This window comes from Oryza glaberrima, chromosome 4, assembly GCF_000147395.1.
Source record: "Oryza glaberrima chromosome 4, OglaRS2, whole genome shotgun sequence".
NCBI lineage: Eukaryota > Viridiplantae > Streptophyta > Magnoliopsida > Poales > Poaceae > Oryza > Oryza glaberrima.
In genome coordinates, this window is record NC_068329.1 from 4,275,683 (window position 1) to 4,284,095 (window position 8,413).

The window sequence follows — 8,413 nt, forward strand, 5'->3', positions numbered from 1 at the left end:
CAATGACACATGCAGGTGCATCAGAAGATGAAGTGCACTCATACAAGTGATCTGAAAAAATATTGTCACCAATGCTGGACTAAATGAATTTTTTTTAGATAATGGAATATAATATCCCGGCCTTTACTCAAAAGAGCTACAGCCAATTATTACATAGTAGTTTTCATGAACATAGTGTAAATCTAAATGAATAGAACACACCGAAGATCACTATTATTGAAACCAGCCTAACGTAAGGAGATCACAATTATTGAAGTCTATTTGTAAATCTCCAACCATAATTGGCAAATAGTTGCATAACCGTGGTCTCCAACTTTCGGCATACAACCTTCAGAAACTCTTCATCTTCATCACACCTTTGTAGTTGTGCTCAAAACCGGAGCCAATGAGTTGCCCTGAAAATAACCTGCATATAGGAAAATGATGGTGATTTGTCAAAAACCATATCGTTCCTACTCAGCCATATTGCCCAACAAATGGCAGAAGCTCCAACAAGTATCAGTTTACTCATTTTCTTATCAACTCCCAAAAGCCACCCATTAAAAATATGAGATATGCTAACTGAAAGATTAAAACCAAAAGAGAACTGAACTACTCTCCATAGAAATTTCGCAAAATGACAATCCATAAAGAGATGTTGAATAGACTCATTCTTCAAACAAAAAGAACACCTCAAGCTGCCATTCCAGTTACGCCTTGCCAAATTATCCTTAGTTAACACAACCCCTTTAAGCAGGTACCACATGAAAATTTTAATCTTAAGTGGCAACTTAAGCTTCCAAATACACTTGTTTCTCTCGATATAGCCATTATTAATTAAAGCTAGGTACATAGACCTCACCGAGAACAAGCCATTCTGATGGAAATTCCATCTAAAACTATCAGACAAATCATTCAACTGAATATGTACTATAGAGGCACACAACTGATGCCAACAAACAAGATTCTGACCAACTAAAGCTCTCCTGAAAGAAACATTAAGCGGAACAGATCCCATAACAGTGGCAATAGAAGATGTTTTCCTCCGAACAATTGCGTACAAAGATGGATATTTATCCTTAAAAGCCAAGTTACCAATCCATCTATCTTCCCAAAATATGATTTGTTCCCTATTATTGACAATCCAAGAACCCATATTTAAGAAAGTACTTTTGACATTTATAAGACCAGACCAAAAATGGGAATCACCTTGTTTCCTGTCAACTTGGGTTATAGATTTATTATAAAGATATTTCCTCTTCAATAAATCATGCCAAACCCCATCCTCATTAATTAACTTAAACAACCATTTACTTAAAAGACATTTATTTTGTATCTCCAAATTATGAATCCCAAGACCCCCCATGGTCCTTGGGTTGACAAACAACATCCCACCTAGTGAGCCTGTATTTTTTCTTATGGTCATCCCCTTGCCAAAAAAACCGCGATCTATAATAATCAATTTTACGAAGAACCCCTTTCGGCACCTCAAAAAAAGATATCATAAACATGGCTAAACTTGAAAGAACAGAATTAATCAACACCAGTCTACCACCAACAGATAAATGCTTGCCTTTCCAACTACTAAGCTTTTTCTCAATTCTCTCTTCAATAAGTTTCCAATCTTTATTAGAAAGCTTCCTAAAATGCATCGGAATTCCAAGGTATTTAAAAGGAAAGGTACCTAACTTACAACCAAAAATATCATAATATTGTTCATAACATTCCTTTGCCTGACCAAAGCAAAATAATTCACTCTTGTGAAAATTTATTTTTAGGCCAGATAACTTTTCAAATACCGATAAAATCAGTTTCAAATTCTTTGCCTGTTGCAAGTCATGCTCCAAAAAGATAATAGTATCATCTGCGTATTGCAAGATAGACACACCATCATCAACAAGATGAGGAATAACCCCATTCAAGAGTCCCGCCTCTTTAGCCCTCTTAATCAATAGAGTAAGCATGTCAGCTACTATATTAAAAAGAATAGGGGATAAAGGATCCCCTTGCCTAAGTCCTTTGTAAGTTTGAAAACAATTACCAATTTGATCGTTAACTTTTATACCAACATGACCACCTTGAACAAAAGAAGCTATCCATTCACACCATCTAGGAGAAAAGCCTTTCATTCTCAAAGTTTGTTGTACACAAGGCCATTTAACTTTACCATAAGCTTTCTCAAAATCAATCTTAAAAATTACACCACTTTTATCTTTGCGATGTAATTCATGTAAAGTCTCATGTAAAATAACCACCCCTTACATAATATTTCTCCCAGGAATAAACGCAGTTTGAGTAGGACTAATTACCTTTTGAGCGACATCCATTATTCTATTTGTAGCAACTTTGGTAAAAATCTTAAAGCTAACATTAAGTAGGCATATAGGTCTATACTATTGAATCTTTAAAGCCTCAGCACACTTAGGCAAAAGAATGATAGTACCAAAGTTAGCGAATATAAAGGCAAACTCCCAGAATGGCAGGAAATCCATCTGGGCCCGGAGCTTTGTTATGTTCCATTTGGACAATAGCATCCTTAACCTCATTTTCAGAAAATTCCTTAGTTAAGGCTTCATTCTCTAAATATGAAACTTGAGGAATGTCAGCAACATAATTCTCATCAAACTGAAGGTCAGACTCATTAGGAGGGCCAAAAAGACCTTTATAATAAGTGGTAATATGCGACTTTAAATTGGCATCATCACTTATTAAATGATCACCCTCCTGTAGTTGATAAATTCTAGTTTTCCTATGTTTTCCATTTGCCACTAAATGAAAATACTTTGTATTAGAGTCACCCTCTAAAATATCCTTAGTCTTAGCCCGCTGATACCATTTAATTTCTTCTTCCCTTAGAATGACAGATAACCTACTCCTGGAAAACCATCTAATATCAACTTCCTCTTGAGACAGGAGAACAGTCTCTGCCTTTTTATCCAGCGCCTCCAACTTATCTAAAATATGCTTTTTCTCTTTTTTGTATAAACCACTGGTATGTTTAGCCCATCCCCTAAGATGCTGTCTTAGGCGGCGAATTTTTGCTTGCCAACGCTCCATAGGAGTATTGCCCTCATCCACCCCAGACCAAACTTCTTTTACCATATCAACAAATCCATCACGTAACAACCAACCAAGTTCAAACTTAAAACTATGTTGAGCGTTACTAAAAGAGGAAGATTTTGTATTTAGGAGCAAAGGAGTATGGTCTGAAATATCTCTACTGAGAGCAACAACAGAGGATAAAGGGTATTTTTGCTCCCATTCCGTCGACACTAAAACTCTATCCAGTTTCTCATAGGTTGGGTGTGCCAGATTATTTGCCTAAGTAAAATTCCTACCAGTCATTTGTATCTCCCTAAGGCACAACCCATCAATAATAGCATTAAATAAGAAGGGCCATCTATCATCATTATTATCATTATTTTTTTCATTAGGACTACGAATAATATTAAAATCACCACCAATAAGAATTGGTAAGGTCTCATGACTGCACATGTTAACTAATTCTGCAAGAAATTGGTCCTTAAACTCATTTTGTGCAGGTCCATACACCAACACTAAGGCCCACTTAAAATTATTAGCTTTATTTCGCAAATGAAACTTAATATAAAAATCCCCCTCATCAATCAAACCAATGTCAGAATTTAATAAATTAATACCCAACAGAAGACCACCAGATCTGCCTCTAGGAGGTTTACAATGCCACAAAAAATCTTTACCAGCACAAAGATTATTAAGAGCAGCTGTAGAAAATTCTTTCTTAACAGTCTCAGATAAAGCAATAAAATCAAGTTGATGTTCTTTGGTTAAATCAGAAACAAACTTATGTTTTTTCGGGTCCTTGAACCCATCACAATTCCAAAAGATTCCTTTCATTTAAAACTAATTTTATTATTCTTCTTCTTTTTTTTACCCTTCTTACCATTAGAAATACTATTAGTAGAAGGTACCATGGAATCCAAAGTGGACTGAATATTATCACTATTCCCACTTAAATCCATCACCTCCTCCATAATTTCACCACATAAATGTTGTAGTAGAGTATTATCATCGAACTGATCGTCTAACTCACCTTCAACAATTACATCAGGAATTTGGTTAACAGAGGAACTAATATGTTCACTCAACCTATTTTTCTCTACACACTTTAAATCTTCTATAACATTATTGAGAATAACATTTTTATTTGAAGGAATCACACCTAGATTATTAAGGGAAGCAGAAATTTGATCATTTATAAATTGTAAAAAAGAAACATTAACATCCATATTACCTTTAGCATGGGGTTTCTCCAAGTTCTTTTCCGCTTTCAACCTTTCAGCTCTTTCAAGGACAAGCTGATCACTATTAGAAGCTCTCCTTTTGCTTTTCCTGGATGGAGAAATTAACGCCTCGGGAATAGCAGAGATTTTTCCAACCAGTTTTTCTTGCTCAACCAACACGGTCTCCTCATCCAACCCGTCAAAATCTTCGTCAGACGCAGTCAAACCTTCTGACTCCGGTATCAAACTCAACTGAGAAGAGGTAAAAGAAGGACCACCCCTCTCAGTAAGATTACTATCAGTAGCCATACTCACATCAGAGACACCAGGTCCAGACTTCTTTCCCATGTCCTTGTCATTTTCCCCATCGTCATTTCTCTTCCCATCACCATCCCCAAAATTATCCATATCCAAAGGAACAGGATCCCCAGCACCAATATCTGACTCCACTTTAAAAGACAGCTCATACAAATGATCACCAATGGCCACATCAACAACATCAGGGATTAGAGATGGGTCAAGGACCAAAACTTGTAAACGAGCTATCTCATACCTTCTAGTAAATAACATATCAACAGCTTTAGTAATCCCAAGAATAGAACCAACTGCCCAAATAATTAAATATTCCCTCAACTCAGAAGGAAGCCCCTTACACTGAACCCAAACTTTTGGAATGACATATTTCACCTCATTCCCAACACCTCTTTCTATGATCTTCATCTGAGCCTCACCAACTTTAGTGTGCACCTTTCCCCATTCCACCATGCGATTCAGCTCAGCAGCAGAAGGAAAGATGGTATGAAAAGTTTTATCACCATTATCATGTACCACCCACCTCCATTTACCAGGAATTAACCTCTCCAATTCAGATACAACAGCTTTAACTGTCATCTGACCATTAGATATTTTAACCAAGGCCGCCCTGGAGTCATGCCTAATCCTTTGTCCAGCTGGGAGGGGGATATGAAAAAAACCCAAACCATCACCCTCATAACCACATAACTGAGCAGTAGGTTTCACAGCTGATCTAAAAACAGGACACCGGGTAGCAATGTGATCTACACTTTCACAAATTTCACAATAAAATTTTGATGAACACTCCTGAAGAGTATGCCCCTTAGTCAAACACCTATAGCAGTAAGGTTTACCCAATCCCTTAGGCCATTCACAATGCGGTTCGCTGGCATTCAGCCCGAGCAGTCCACGTAGGTGAGCAGCCCAAATTCGCTGCCACGTTACACAACGGGCCCACAAAAATCAGGCGCGCGTGACCCAAGTTGGGCACCCGTTCTTCGGCCGAATCGAGACGGGTTGGCGTGGGGATATGCCGCGCGGGCGCATTGTGGAGCTGTGGCTTCGCCGCGCCGTTCTTCCCGCAGCGATTTCTCTCCCTCTATCCCCAAATCGCCCTCGCGCGCGCGTGATTCTCCTCTTCCCGCGCTTTGCCTCTTCTCGCCTGCGGTGGCACCGGGCCACCGGGGGAACGACGCTGGAAACAGCAGCAGGCACAGCCGCGGCCGTCGCCGTCGCTGTAGACCGAGGTAGGTTGATGTCAAATCCTAAACCCAGAAATCATGTGTCCAAGAATCAGGGATATATACCATGTTCTCACACTGAGCTGAAAAAGAATCAGACTTCACACTGAACTGTCCAAGAATCATAGAAACTCTGAACCATCAAACATCAGAGGAACATCATTATTTAACTTTCAATGTATAAATATACTAGTATTTGAAATTATAAATCTGAATATAAAAAGTCAAGGCTGAAGTTGGAGTACCCTGCATTCTGTACAGCGAATTGATTTTCAGAGAACTGAAACTATACTGCCAAGCCATCATCCTCCACGCTAAAAAACACATACATTCTAATGAACAGAGCAAGACATGATAAGACTCCTCAGAATTCATTGGCACATCAAAAATTCACAATATTGCCAACCATCTCAGAAATCAACAGCTAGATTCACCAAGAACTTGCAGCCAAAACTAGCACTATTATTCACTAAGAACCCACCTCAGTCGCCCTTGCTGCAGCTGCCAGTGGAGGCGCTACCGCTGCCAGTGTTGCTGCACGCCGGCGAAGGCGCTGGAGCAGCCGGCCGTGGATCCGCCAGTACTGCTGCTGCTGGCGGAGGCGCTGGAGCAGCTGGCGCTGGCTCCGCCAGTAGAGCTGCTGCCGGCGACAGCGCTGCCGCCGCCCGTGGTCCTGCTGCCGGTGGGGTTGCTGGAGCCGGCGGTGGAGCCGAATCTGGCACCACGACCACCTCCTGCGCCTCCATTGGGAGGATTGGAGAAGACGATCCGTCCAGAAGGGGCATCATGCGGGGGTATGACGGGAATTTCACGCCTCTGCACAAATTTGGGCTACGAGGCCATAGATTCGCCTGGGTCACGCACTGTGGGCTGAAAAGTCTCAAGTTGTGTCTTCCATTTTATAAACTTAGGTTTTTAGGCTCTATTGCATTGTGGAATATGTGTCCTAAGTCTACATGGCACCTGAGGTTCAGCATTTTTTGTGACGCATTGCTAATGCCCTTAGTGTCTGCCTTTGATTTACCTTTCTCTGAATCAGTGGCGCAAACAAGCAACCCTTGTTGTGCGGGTTCAGCACCCACCGCCGGGGTAACAGATGTGATGACATCACCCGTTTTAGCAGCAGCAACAAGAGTACCACCCACAGCAACCGATCCACTAACTGACCCAGAGGTATTTGCAGCTAAACCTGCAGAACCACTAGCCGAAGTTCTTCCAAAACTCGGTATCACACCAACTGAATTAACTGCAGAAGTCCCAACAATCTTACCCACATGTCCACTCGGCGCCAAACCTGCAGGTAGCACTAGCGATGCTGACACAGAGGTAGCAGCGGCTCCCTGACCACCACCACCCAGCGGAAGACCAGCTGCAGGAACTCCACCCGGGTATAAACCACCCGGCGGCCCAAAAGCACCTGCCGGCGGCGCCATGCCACCTGCCGGCACACCACTAGATCCACCCGTCGCTGCAAATTGACCACCAGACGACAGCACACCGAAGAACTGTGACCCAGATGCATCACTTGCCGGCCGGCCAAAAGAGCCCAAAGGGAACCCTAAACCGGAATTGAAGCCAGTTGGCCCAGCATTCTGTCCAAACCCACCGTTCCAACCTTGTCCTCCTCCAAAGTTGCCATGCCATCTACCACTGTTGCCATGAGAGAAGTCATAGCGATTGTTGTGACCGCCAAACTTTCCACGACCCCGTCCCCTTCCTCCTCTACCATCTCTGCCTTGCTGTGGAAAACCACCTCCGGAACCCGGATGAAAACCCCGAGCAAAGCCACCGCCATGCCGCCAGCACCGAAACCCTGGCGATTGTTTCTCTCCATTGGCGAAGAACTAGCGACAGCGGCGTAGGAGCGAGCGCGAGAAGCAGATCGATCTCCCACCAAACACCTGCGCCTCACGGTACCAGTTTTCGCAAAAAGAGCAACTAACCCGGGTATGGGCCTATAGGGGATAGCGGGCTTTGGATAAGGGGTACATTGTGGACTTACGTTAATTGATTCAGATTTTGTAACCTCCGGAAGTTTGGGAAATTCCAAATTCGTCACCGTCGGATGAAGTGGAAACCTCACCGAATCGGAAGACTTCACCGGAGAAAAATCGGACTTTTGAAACCGCATCTTCCCCACCGGAGGAGATTGAAATCTCGCCGGGGTAGAACCAGAAACGGTCGCCGGGAAAACGGATGATACCTTCCCTTGCAGCGCTGAATAGATAGCCTCACCAACAGTTCTCGGCGGAGACTTCCTCGGCGACGGCAGCGGCCCACTCTATGGCTTTGATGCGCACTCCAGAGAAGATGACACCAACGGCCAAGACTCCTCACCATGCAAAGCCTGCAAAACTGAAAAACGAGAACCAGAAGACTCACCGATTCCATTTTCCTGATGATCAACAGCAGCAGCTGAGACATGCACAGGCTTCGGCCTCAACGCCAAGGCCGCCGCGACCTCAGCCACATGGCGTAGCCGAAAACGACCTTTCTTGTCTCGCTCTTCAGTAGATCCCTCGGCCGCAACCGGAGAACGACCGGAGGAAGGTTTCTTCGAAGAAAACGCCGTCCAAGCTGGAGCCAAAGTGAGCCGGCGTCGCCCAATGCCTCCAGTCTCTCTCATTCCATCTAAAG

At 42.9% G+C, this 8,413-nt stretch overlaps 1 pseudogene; it reads right to left on the reverse strand.

The window, feature by feature from the left end:
• Positions 1–122: 122 nt before the first annotated feature.
• Positions 123–7,571, reverse strand: LOC127770211 (uncharacterized; annotated as a pseudogene).
• Between the last annotated feature and the right edge of the window lie 842 nt (positions 7,572–8,413).